The sequence below is a fragment of the Petaurus breviceps genome, unplaced genomic scaffold, assembly GCF_028583685.1.
Source record: "Petaurus breviceps papuanus isolate PSGF00001 unplaced genomic scaffold, PetGlider_PUasm1.0 90849, whole genome shotgun sequence".
Lineage (NCBI taxonomy): Eukaryota > Metazoa > Chordata > Mammalia > Diprotodontia > Petauridae > Petaurus > Petaurus breviceps.
The window spans coordinates 13,532,600-13,545,971 of NW_027187361.1; the positions used below are offsets into that span (position 1 = coordinate 13,532,600).

General features: G+C 40.1%; 1 pseudogene; it reads left to right on the forward strand.

Annotated features, from left to right (window-relative positions):
- The first annotated feature begins 317 nt into the window (after window positions 1-317).
- Window positions 318-4,730, forward strand: LOC138149802 (forkhead box protein H1 pseudogene; annotated as a pseudogene).
- Window positions 4,731-13,372: the final 8,642 nt, after the last annotated feature.

Below are 13,372 nucleotides of genomic sequence, written 5' to 3' on the forward strand. Positions count from 1 at the left end.
GAACAGTAACATATTTAAGTTTGAGTTCTCCTGTCCTGATTCTTCCTGTCCTTTCTGCATGCTATTGTGGTTTATTTTATTGAGCTATTCATAAGGCACATTAAAATTTACAAAGAGCGTCACATGTTATCTCTTTTGCTCAGGGAGGTTGGTGCTATTATTATCCTAATTTTATGAATGAAAGTTGGGCTAAAAACTAGGGTTCAGAAAGATTACCTAAGTTGCCTAAGATGACACAGCTAATTGGTGTTTAAGACATGATTTGGAGGTCTTCCTGACTCCAAGTGTAGCTCTCTATAGACTTGGCTGGAGGCAGCATGGCGTAATGACTAGAGAAATGTCTTGAAGACTAGAAGACCCAGATTCAAGTTCTGCTTCTGACAAACCAGTTCTATAGTGCTAGGTGATTAACATATATTCTCAGGGTTTGAGGTAAATCTTTAAGTTATTAACTCTTTTATGTAGCAGAGATGGTGCTAACCTACATTGATTTTTTTTAATGGTTCATTAGCTGTAGATTTCCTATACCAATGAAATCAGAGGTACGGTACCTATTCTTCTTTATCTAACCTCCCCAATACCATTTAGGAACTTGGGTGCTAGTGGTGAAAAAGATTGTAAAAGAGAAGCCTTATCTCAGCCTAAGGTAATCACATTCTAAAATTGGATATCCAATAAGTTTTGTTGAGAGACAATATGATTTAAATGATACAGGATCTCAAGTCCTGCTTACATGTAAATGTGTAAATTTGAGCAAACCCCTTAAGTTTTAATTAACCATAAGCAATTCCTTAAGACTATACATTGCATATGAGTTGCTTGACACTGGTAGAGTTTTTCACACAGGGAAGCCTCTACATTGATGAAATCATAGTTTCATAACTGTACTATAAAGAAAAAAGTTTTTGAGGGGTGGAGTCAAGATGGTGGAGTAGAAATAGGACTTCCATGGCGCTCCTGCTTCCACCTTCTCCAATTCATGTAAAAGGTGACTCTGAACAAATTTTGGAGCTACAGAACCCACAAAAATGACACAGAGAAGCTAACCTCCCACAGGGCACAACCTTGCAGGCTGGCAGGAAGTGGCCAGCACAGCACTCTGGGAGCCAACCCCAGCCCCGCACAAGCCCGAGGTTTTAGCCTCAGGGCTGATCTAACCGGGTGGAGGGACTTCAGATAACCAGCAGCTGGTGGTTTCCAGAATTATCAACCCATAGATGCTAAAGACAAAGTGAGAGGTCAGTGCAGTGTGGACTTTGGGATCCAGTAGTTTGGGAATGCAGTTGGCTTTTGCCCCTGGGGCAAGAAGCCACTGAGACACAGTGGCCCTACAGCTGCTACCACATAGCAGCTTCGGCTCCTGGCCTGCAGATTGTAGGGGGACGAAGGGACCAGGCTGAGGGATAATTGCTCTTGCTTTGACCTGCTTGCATATGGATTGTGGTCTAGGGTGAAGGTCCTGGGGTATGCAACCAGCTTGCCAGAGCATGTGGAGGCTTCAGAGAGGGCCCCCAACTAATACCTTTGGCAACTGAGAAAACCCCAGTTATTGGGACAACGTTCCTCTGTCTGGTAGCAGAGTCCTACTGTGGAAAAAAGCCCAAAAGTCAAGTAATTGAGTGGCAACATGAGCAGGCAAAGGAAGCAAAGCAAATAGAGCAATCCAACTTTACACTCCAATTTTGGGGGGAAAAAGAATCAAAGCATGGAACAGGAGGAAGACAGTGAAGTCAGAACTCCTGCACCAAAAACTTCCAAGAAAAATATTAGCTGGTTACAGGCCATAGAGGACCTTAAAAAGGATTTTTGAAGAGCAAACAAGAGAAGTGGAGGAAAAATTGGGAAGAGAAATGAGAATGATAAAAGAAAATTATGAAATTAGAGTCAACAACCTGACTGAAGAAAATAACACCTTAAAAAATAGACTAACTCAAATGGTAGAAGAGGCTCAAAAAGACAATGAGGAGAAGAATGCCTTAAAAAGCCGAATTTGCCAGATGGAAAAAGAATCTCAAAAGCTCACTGAAGAGAATCATTCCTTCAGAATTAGATTGGAGCAAATGGAAGCTAGTGACTTTATGAGAAATCAAGATACTATTAAACAGATCCAAACAAATGAAAAAAATAGAGGGCAATGTGAAATATCTCATTGGGAAAACCACTGACCTGGAAAATAGATCAAGGAGAGATAATTTAAAAATTATTGGATTACCTTAAAGCCATGATCAAAAAAGAACCTAGAAATCATCCTTCAAGAAATTGTCAAGGAAAATTGCCCTGATGAACCAGAGGGCAAAATAGAGGTTGAAAGAATCCACCCATCACCTCCTGAAAAAGATCCAAAAAAGAAAACTCTTAAGAATATTATAGCCAGGTTATGGAATTCCCAGATCAAGGAGAAAATATTACAAGCATCCAGGAAGAAACAATTTGAATATGGTGGAAAAAAATTAGGATAACACAGGATCTGGCAGCTTCTACACTGAGGGATCGAAGGGCTTGGAATATGATATTCTGGAGGTCAAAGGAGCTGGGGTTAAAACCAAGAATCACCTACCCAGCAAAACTGAGTATCATGTTTCAGGGGAAAACATGGTCATTCCGTGGAATAGAGGACTTTCAAGCATTCTTGATGAAAAAAAAAAACAGAGTTGAATAGAAAATTTGACATTCAGATACAAGAAGAAAGAGAAGCAAGAGAAGGTAAACAGGGAAAAGAAATCAAAAGTAACTTACCAAAGTTGAAATATTTACATCCCTACATGGAAAAATGATAATTGCAACTGATGAAGCTTTTCTCAGTATGAGAATAGTTGAAGGGAATAGAAATATACGTGTATGTCTATGTGTGTGTGTGTATATATATATATATATATATATACATATATACATATATATAGGAGGATATATGGGCATTTGAATACATATGTGAATGTGTGTATATATGTGTATGGGTATAAATAGAGGCCACAGGACCAATTTAATAGGAAGGGATGATACTTAAAAGGAGATCTTAAGAGGTGAGAGAGGAATATAACGAGAGGAGATGGGGAGAGACAGAATGGGGTAAACTATCTCATATAGAAGAGGCAAGGGAAAATGGTTACAATGGAGGGGAACAACAGGAAGGCAAAAGGGAATGGGTCAATCTTATTCTCATTGAATTTGGCTTAGGGAGGGAACGACACACACACTAAATAGGGTATCTCACCCTACAGGAGAGTAGGGGGGAAGGGGATGAGAGGGGGGATGATGGAAGGGAGGACAGGCTGGGGGGGGGGAGGGAAGTTGGAAGCCCCCACTTTTGAAAAGGGACAGGATCAAAGATGCAGATAAAGTGGGAATTTGTTTTCCTCAACTGTACAGGTTTGTTACAAAGTTTTTTTTTTCTTTTCTAATGGGAGAGGAGTAAAAAAAATAAAATAACTTTTTTGAAGAAAAAAGGTTTTGGTAATTCATATTTTACCTGGAGGGTAATTCCTTCCTTCTTGCTTATCCATAGAGATTAAGAAATCAAATAAACTTCCCTACCGCAGTGCCCCAATGGGGCTCAAGCCCTGGCTCCCCAAAGCTGGGCCAGAACCAGAACAGGAGCTAGAGCCCCCCAAGAAGAAAAGGAAGAAGAAATATCTTTGGCATGACAAGCCGCCTTTCACCTACCTGGCCATGATAGTCTTGGTTATCCAGGCTGCCCCAGCCAGTAGGCTCAAACTGGCCCAAATCATTCACCAGGCTCAAGCTCTGTTCCCCTTCTTCAAGAATGACTATGAAGGGTGGAAGGTTTCCATCCGGCACAACCTCTCCTCTAATTGATGCTTCTACACGGTGCCCAAGGACCCGGAAAAGCCACAGGCCAAAGGGAATTTTAGGGCAGTGGACGTGAGCCAGATTCCTGCTGAGGCCCTTTGGTTTCAAAATAACAGCTGTGGCCTGCCAAGGGGAAAGGGGTGGCCAGGGCAAAGCCTTTGCCAAGGACCTGACTCCCTATGTTGTCCATGGCTGGCCCTACCCACCCCCTTAGCCCCTACCTAGCCAGCGACTCTGTCAATATTGATTCCTTGCTTGGTGATATTCCAGAAGGGATATCACCCAGCCCCCAAGGCCATCCTCCCCTTCTTCCTCCCCTTCTACTTCAGAGCCAGTGTCCTGGGCCCTGGTACCCTTCTCCATATCACAAGAGGGGTGTTTGTGGAGCCATGGAGCACCTACTTCTCCCCTGTCCTCTTCCTCCTCTCCATCAGAGGGTAGACTCTGGCCCCTCCAGCCCATGCCCCTCTTGCAGAGTACCTCAACCTAAACAGGGCTGTTGGGAACCATGGGGCATCTCAGCTCCCTCCTTCTCTCTCATATGAGCAAGGCTACTGGCCTCTCCTGCCCCTCCCTGTAATTCAGGGTACCTCAAGCCAGGTGCAGCTATCAGGAGGTACCAGGGTCCCCCTTTGGGGACAGTTGCCCACATCATACTCCCCATATACACCCCAAATGTGGTGATGCCCCTAGCACCCCCACCTTGCCCTCAGTGTCTGCCTTCACCAGGCCCTTCCTATTGGGGGCTAGCACCTAAGGCCACTGGTCCCTCTGGCTCTGTAGGGGACTTGGATGCACTCTTCCAGGTTTTACCACCCAACAAGGGCATGTATGATGTGTTGGTCACTCACCCCTTGGACCTGGTATCTCCTAATACCAGGGTGTCTGCTCCAGGTGCTTTACTCACCTGGTACAATGTGTAAAGAAGTTGGACCAAGATCTCTCTCCCATTCATTCCTTGCCTTCTTCCCCAAACTCCACCCCAACTGGAGTCCACATAAGGAAAGCAAAGGAGATAAGGCTTCACCTTGGGGGTTCCCAAACATCCTCAGACCCAAGTCCCAGGTCCACAATTAGAAACCAGTTGTTCCCCTCCTTGAGGATTGTCCAATGATTAGTCACCCTATTACCACTTTTCTAATCAGTCATAGGATTTAAAACCAGATGGGAAAAAAAATAAGAGCAAACTGAGTCTTTTGAAAATCTTATTAGAACCACTTCCCTTGTGGAATGATACTGCCATGGCTTCCCAGAGGGAGAGAGACAGTGAGAAAGAGACTCACTTTGTAGTTGGATCCTGGTTGGAGCCCTGGGGACAGTCCATTTGTCACAGAATCTTAGAACTGGGAAGGACCTTTGAAATCACAAGTTTAACCCCCTAATTTTGCAGAGAAAAAAAAAAACAAGTTCATCGAGGTGAAGGAATTACCCAAGGTCATCCAATGAGTTAGAGACAAAACTGAGACCCCCCCAACCCAATTTTCCTGACAGTACCTAAAATGCTTTCCACTATCCCTGCCCCCCCAACATCTCCATTATACTCTTTCCTATCATGTTTTCCCCCTCCATCCATCAGGTCCTGTCTGTTCTCCAATTTAGATTATCTCTGGGCTGAAAGAAGAGGCTGGGACTCTGCCTATGGCCCCTCCCTTGGGCTGGAGGACGGGAGGAACTAGCATCTTTGTTGTGGGAGCAGGGGTAGAGAAAAGGGATGTGAGCTGGTTGCTCCAGAGCCTCAGGGCTTGTCAGGGGTCAGAGCACACAGGGATAGAGGCAATAAAGGACTGAGACGCTTTAAAAAAAAAGAAAAGAAATCTAATAAAACCGATACTTTTAGAAAAGGTAAATTATGTCCAATATTTGAAAATTTTCCAGATGTCCTCTCTAAATTGTTTAAAGCTTAAGATACATGAGAGAGCAAAAATAAAAATACATTTTAATACATATAGAGAAAACTTATTAGAAGTAGAAGGAAAATGATTCCATAATACAGCGGAGAATAAAAAGTAAGAATTCTCTGTTCTATTCATTATTACCCACACTTGACTCATAAATATACCACTATGTAGCTTGTACTGACATATACTGAGAAATCAAGATGTTCTCCTTTGTAGGAAAAAAAATAAACAGTTGAGGGACCCCATAGGTATTAGACAATCTGCAGAAGAAAATTGTTTATTACTTATTTGTCTTTTGGTGGGCACCTTTATCTAAGGTAACTGAGGTATGGGCGATATAAAGAAGGGAGTGGATAGGGAAAGCAGACTAAGAAAATCAATAGATAAGCAAAAACATGCTGGCACTCTGCGAGCTAAATTTCCTCCCTCACTAAATCTTTAGGCTAGAGCAGCCCACAGATACCTAAATGGGCTATTTTGGGTCTAAGCCTCTTTCCTGACTCATCCTGTGCTGAAAGGGAAAACAGGCACCGAAATAATTGCCATGAGGTAGCAGCCAGCATGAAAGAGGAGGAATAGAAGAAAAACTATCCTCTTAAGCTTGCTGATCAGCACCCTTCTCTCTCCATCCTTCAATGCCCCCCAAATGATCAAGGCTTCATTGTATAAAAATATGAATCATTTTTATAGTAAGAAGTTCATTTTTATGTCTATTTTATACTGGTATCACAATAATGCATTATTTATAGTTTCACAGAATTTCAAACTAGAAAGCACTTTGGAGATTATTTAGTTCAGTCTCCACACAAGGAAATGGAGGTTACTTATCCAGCATCAACAGTGCTTCATATAAAGAAACTTTCCATACAACTGGAAGTTAACCCTTAAAACGTCCAATCTTTTGCTATTTAAACTATTTTTAGAGAAATCTTTCCTATCTTCTTACACAATGAATCATAATTTAACTTGTCTTGATAATTCCCAGTTATCAATATAATATCAGCTATTATGCACTACTGTAATAATACAGTAGCTCCTTCAGGGGCTGCTGGGGTGTGTATAATTATTTGTCCCTACACCAAAGGTCTACAGGTATATACTTTTTGAAGAATGTGTTTGGTATTTTTTAGGAGTTTCATCTCCTTGCTCACTGTGAGGTGGTTGGTTGTCACTTAATGATTCTGTCAATTAGTCTGCCTTTAGTACCTCCCATTTCTCTTTCTAATCTGTTGCTTGTTCTTTGCTGAGGATGAGACAGTCAAGTAACCAATCATGTTGAAATTGTATCCAAAATAAAATTAAAGGGGTGGCCAGGTGGCTCAGCGAGTAAGAGCACCGGCTCCAGTGTCGGGATGACCTGGGGGTCAAATCCAGGCTCAGATACTTAGCACCACACCCAGAAATAACTGGCCATGTAACCTTGAGCAAGTTACTTACCCCCAATTGCTTAAAAAATAAAAAATTTTAAAAAATCAAAATAAGATTAAATGGGCCCTGAGTAAAGATCTTAGATGTTCCCCTCTGTTCCTTAACAAGTAAAGTGCCGTTAAGTTAATTTGAGCAATGTCCATTTTAACAATCAATAAAGCAAGATGGTGAAGTGGATAGAGTACTGGTCCTGGAATCAGAATGACCTGAGTTCAAACCAAGCCTCAGACACTTCTTAGTTCTGTGACACTGGGCAAGTCACTTAAACTCAGGCTACCTCAATAAAATGGAGATAATAATGGTATCTACCACCTCGAATTGTTAGGAAGATAAAAATAAGATTATATTTATAAAGAACTTGGCAAACATTAAATTAGCTCTATATAAATGTTAGCTCAAACAAGCATTTTTAAGTACCGACTGTGCCAGGCAATGTATTAGGTACTGGAGATTTAAAAAATGTAAAGATAATTTTAACAGGATCCTTTTTAGAAGCTTCTTTATCTTTGCTTTCAACTATATTTTAAAATTATTTTTATTAAATTTTATTTCTGTTTCAAACAAAGCTTCTCTCTTCTCCCCTCCACTTTTCCCCTATTGAGAATGTCAGTAAAACAAAACCCCTGTTACAAATATGCATTGTCTAACAAAACAAATTCCTGCACTGTCCACGTCTGAACCAATATGTCTCAAATCTCCACTCTGAGTTCATCATCATCATCATCATCTCTCTCTCTCAAGAGGAGTAATGTTTCCTCTGAGTCCTCTAGAATTGGGTCAACTATATTTTAGATTGAAAATATGGATAAGTGACTTCTAAAGTGAAAAATATGGATAAGTAACTTCTAAAGTGAAACCATCCTCTATCATGTAGATCCTTCTAAAGCAGTTTGGAGACTGAGACACCAGCTGCAATAATGAGTTTCCACTGAATTTCCTCCCAAAGCATTATAGACTATGTGTCAGGCACTATGCAATGAGTTAGGAATAGAAAGGAAGGCCAAAAGGGGGAAATAGCAGTTGCTGGTCTCAAGAAACTTACGTTCTAATAAGGGAGACAACATGTAAATAAATAGGTATGTACAAGATGTACAAAAAGATGAAAGTAACCAGAAAAGAGAGGCATGAGAAGCTTGGAAAGGCCTCCCACAGAAAACAGAATTTGGACTGAGTTTTTTTAATCCAATTTATGGTATAAAATTAATACATAAAAATATGGTATATTTTTAAACTAGTAAAAAATTAATACTTTGGTATCATCAATACAATGGATCTATGATCTCATTAATACAGGTATTTCCTCCAATGTTTCAGGTTGCAATCCATCTATGTCTTCTTAGCCTGTATGACTAACACCTCTTCTCTACTAAAATTATTGTTCTTATTTTACAGATGAGAAAACCGTGAGATAGAGTGTTTAAATGACTTGCCCCAAAGCACACAGTAAGTTTCAGAGGTTATATTTGTACAAGTTGTGCAACAAGGGAGGTTCCTGTCTCCTTCAACAGTCTTCTCTCAGGCACTGATAATCTGCCTGGTCAGTGGTTAGCATACTCCCACCTACTTTCCCAATGCTAATGATTCTGGACCCTGTCATCATCCAGACTCTGTCCACCACCAATACTCTGTTCTCTTACTCCCGTCTCCCATTCACCCCATCTCTCAAATCTCCTGCTCTAGATCTACCTGCCCTTTCCACTGTGCTCTTTGAAATATTATCCTCAACTCCTCACTCATCCTCACTGCACATATCAAATATCAAATGTTGTTATTTCTACCTTCACAATTCCCAGTCCTGAGTGCATTTCCACTCGCACCTTCTGATTCACTGATTGTGGTGGGGGATTTCAGAATACTCCTTAATCCCTATTGCTTCATCCAGATTCTCTGGCTACTTACAATGCTGAGTAACTGCTCCGCTTCGGAGGTTTATTTATTCCAAATTTATCACCTATTCCAGATTCTGTTGGCTGTTATAGATTGATTCCCAGAATACTCTCCCTACTTTCTCAATGAATTCGGTGCCTAGCTCAGTCTTTCCTCCACCCCCCTTCTTCCATTCATACTAGGGCACTTTAACACACATATTGATACTCAAATAATCCTCCCAGTTAATCGATCTGTTCCTTCCCTGTGATTTACTCCTCTCCTGCACTTCAACTGTGCACAGAAATGGTCATGCCCTGGATCTTGTCGTGACCCCTAAGTTTTTAACTTTCATGTTCATGAATTCTTAAATTCCTTTAACTAATCATAATCTTTTATCATTCTATCTTTCCCTCTGTCTTATGACTTTCTTCTGTTTTGTATCCTCACTGTAATCTCCAATCCTTCTAGCTCTCGCTTCTGTCCCAACCTATTACCCATGTACTGGCCACACTTTCTTCCTTTCCCCATCTTGACCCATGGGTGACCCATATGCATCCAGAGCCATTGTCACTTATCTTGACCTTTGTCTTGAAACTGGACTCTGATGACTCTGGAGGAGAAAGTGAGGCTGATGACTTTGTGCAGTTCTGCCTCATTTAAATCCAATTTGTATGCAAGTCAAGACATCACACTCTTGCTGTTACTGATCCTCTTCAAGAATGAAGGATGAACAACTGGGGTCCCACCCAGCAAACCAAAACTATTACGCTATAGTTTTCAACATTGTGTGCATATTTTCAACATTGCAGTATAGCCCGCAAGCTATTCATTGGTTATTCCTCACACTTACTCACTGTAGGACTGGTCCATCTTGTTTTCCAGTTCCACATTTCTCTGATAACATCCTTTACTCTGCACTAATCATTACTAATATGTCGTGTCTACTTCACACTGCCTTCTGAGTGATACACAACTTTAATTCTTTGCAGAGTTTTCTATTCCATGGTTCCCAGTCACGGAGGATCCCTGGAAGAATAACAATGGTAAAAGAAAAAAAGGTGGGCTGTTGTTTAAGAAATAAGCCAGAGTTCACCAAAAATGCAGCCTTCCAAATATTATCTTGCCCTCTCTCCTCCTCTTGTTCAATTTTGGGTCAAGTATATTGTCCATCTGCAGCTCTATACAAACTTCATGGGTTGTTCATGTAACTGCATATCATAGAATGGGGAATAGGCATTCTTCATTCATTTAGCTTTACTCATGGAGATAGTCACATCAAACTCTTTAGAGTGATTATGGATGTAATACAGGATACTCCAGTTTTTTCAGATTTGGTAAAATCAATATATTATCATCTACACATTGGAAGTATCTAGAAGGCCTCTTCATCTATAAAGAATCCCTCTTTTATTGGGAGCCTGTGCAGGACTCCCTTCATGACAATGGCAAACCTCTGGAGAGCACACATCTGTTTTATTTGTTCATTGCCATTAGTATTCAGAGGATCTAAAAAAGTTGCTTCTGCTATTATGCATTTTAAGGAATTCTGTATGATTTTTTTTACCTTTATCTGATACCTTGTTGGAAAGAAAACTTTTAGGAAGTATTCTACTGAATCAATATTTTTAAAATCTGTCATTTTAATAAGTTATTAATAGAAACTAAAGATTTATTTGGCTTCCATGGAATCCCTTGTTTTCCTTGAAAGTTTTTTTCTTCTCCACTGGATCCTTATTTGCATTTCTCCCACTCACTCAACCACAACCCAAAGAGAGGAATGAGAATAGCCGACAGATGAGTGACAAGTAGGCATGATTGCTAATAATAATGTAGACTTCACTCCTATGGCTCTCTGTCTTGTTCCTGAGAGATCCTTCCCAACCTACAGTGTCTTTTTTTTTAATGGGATGTGATTTTGAAATGTTTATATTTATAATTTAGTGCATATTCCCAGATACCATCTAAGGCCTTAGGCTCATTGTTAAAAGCCATAAATCAAACACAGATATGTATCAAGCTCATAAGTTCTCTGAATCCTCTCTAAAGGGAGACCCTATAGGAGCTACTACATGAATTGCATTTGCAAGGGCAGCATACTGCCACTCAATGTTACTGTTTCTCCACAGTCACTGACTTCTCTGGAATCTTTCAAAACTCATTTCAAATTCCACCTTCTACAAGGGACTTTTTTTGGTTCCTCCAACTATTAATGCTTTTCCCTTTCAGATTACTTTCATCTACTTTGCATACATAAGTTCAATGTACCTCACTATTTGTAAGATGTCTCCCCCATTAAAAGTAAGTTCCTTTAGGGTTAGGACCAACTTTTTGCCTTTATTGCCTTTATTTGCTTCTAATATGCCCAGAGTTCAATACAGAGCCTGCTACAAAGTGCTTAGGAAATATATGTTTACCAATTGACTGACTTTGTGAATATCTTTATTTTTTATTTCATTTTATTTTTAATTTATGGAATAAAACAAGCATTTCCATCATGAAGTATAATAAAAAGATGATTGCACATGAAACTACAAATTAGTTATGTACAACTTACTATTCCTTTTAAATACATAATAAAGTTATCATGTATATTTCTCTTTTTTCCTTCTTTTCTTCCTTCACCCCACCCTAGAGATGGACAAAAATAGGTATTGTGTGTTTACATACATACATATTTGCATACTTATTGGTGTATATATACATGCACATATGTATATATGTATGTGCACATATATAAAATTATTCCATACGTATTTCTATTTATCTGTTCTTTCTCTGGATGCAGATAGTGCTTTTCTTCATATATATCCTTCATAGTTAATCTGGGTATTTGTAACAATAGACATCTAATGAAACTTGAGAAAAAACTGTCCAGGACTAATGGTTTACTTCCTGGTGCAAGATGTAGTATGTAAGAATGTGGCTACGAAATCTAATGTTTTCTTCCCCATATGTACCACAAGTTGGTTTCAGAACTATTACTTTCAGGACATGCCACTGCTTGCTTGCTATCTATGTTGGCTTTTCCTCATCACCCACATATTTCTAAAGCAATAGAGCAATCTTTTCTCTGGCTATAGCCTGCCTCACAAGTCCTCAGTTGTTCTTCCTTCCTAGTCACCCATTCATGAGTTACTTTCCCTTAAATTGTGCCTTACCCTCTCCTCGGAATACCCTACCCTCCCTCTTATCTTTCATCCATTTTATAGTGGGACACGTTATTTTGACACACAAAGATAGGGCGAGGTCCATTTGTATGAGTTCCACCTCTCTGCTATTGGCGATGCCATTCTGCCTTCTCAGAGGCAGAAGATGACAGAGTACATTGATGTTATCTGAAAAAAAAACTGTTTTTTAAACAAATTTCATAACCACCCAAATAACGGTGAGTTGAAGAAGGATCTATAATTTCTTCAGAGCAGGGAATTCCCCTGACTAATACAAATCAAAATTCATTAGTTGTGTCATAGATTTAGAGGTGGAAAGGAATTTAGAGGTCATGTAGCCCAACCTTTATAGATGACAGAATTGAGATCTAAACAGATTAAGTGACATCCAAGAATGGCAGAGCTGGGACTTAAATCCCAGTCAATTGACTCCAGATTCAGTATTCTTTCCTCTGTGCCATCTAGCTCCCAGAGCTGTCTAAAGGACATAGAAGTTAAGGGACTTGCCCAGGGTCGCACAGGTAGCCAATGGCAACACACGTCTTTCTGATCACAAGTCAAGCAATCTATCTACTACAGCAATAACAACAGCAACAATGACAACAATGGAAACAGTGGTGACAACAACAGCATGTCATGCTGCCTTTATAGGAGTTTTTAACCTTTTTGTATGTGCTGTGCAGCAGAACGAAGGACTGCTTCTCAGAGCGATTTCTTTCAATGAATAAAATAAAATATGCAGGACTACAAAGGAAATCAATTGTATTTGAAGACAGTGATCAGTGTATTAACAAGAAAGTGCACGTGCCCCACATTAAGAATCCTTGCTCTATAGGGTCCAATGGTGACATTTCATTAATTTTACACAGACCTATTCAACCTTTAAGTGCTTGATTTTGCTGTGGCCGTGAATGTCATCAATATTTGTAGCTGGTGTTCCTGATAGGCCCAACCCCTCCCAGAAGTTTTACTAATGGAAATAAGAATGGTAAAACTACAGGAAATGTAGGCAAACATACATAGGTTTAAATGTCCCCAAATGTTTTCCTTTGACCTTGAGGAGGCTTTCTGCTATGACATACAGAGTGCCTGTGGAGCAAGATTATCCCCACATGTAGCATGAGGGTATCATTGCGTGCCTCAAAGGGAGGAAGAACATGTATGTGTTTCTACATAAATAGCTACATACATACACATACATGC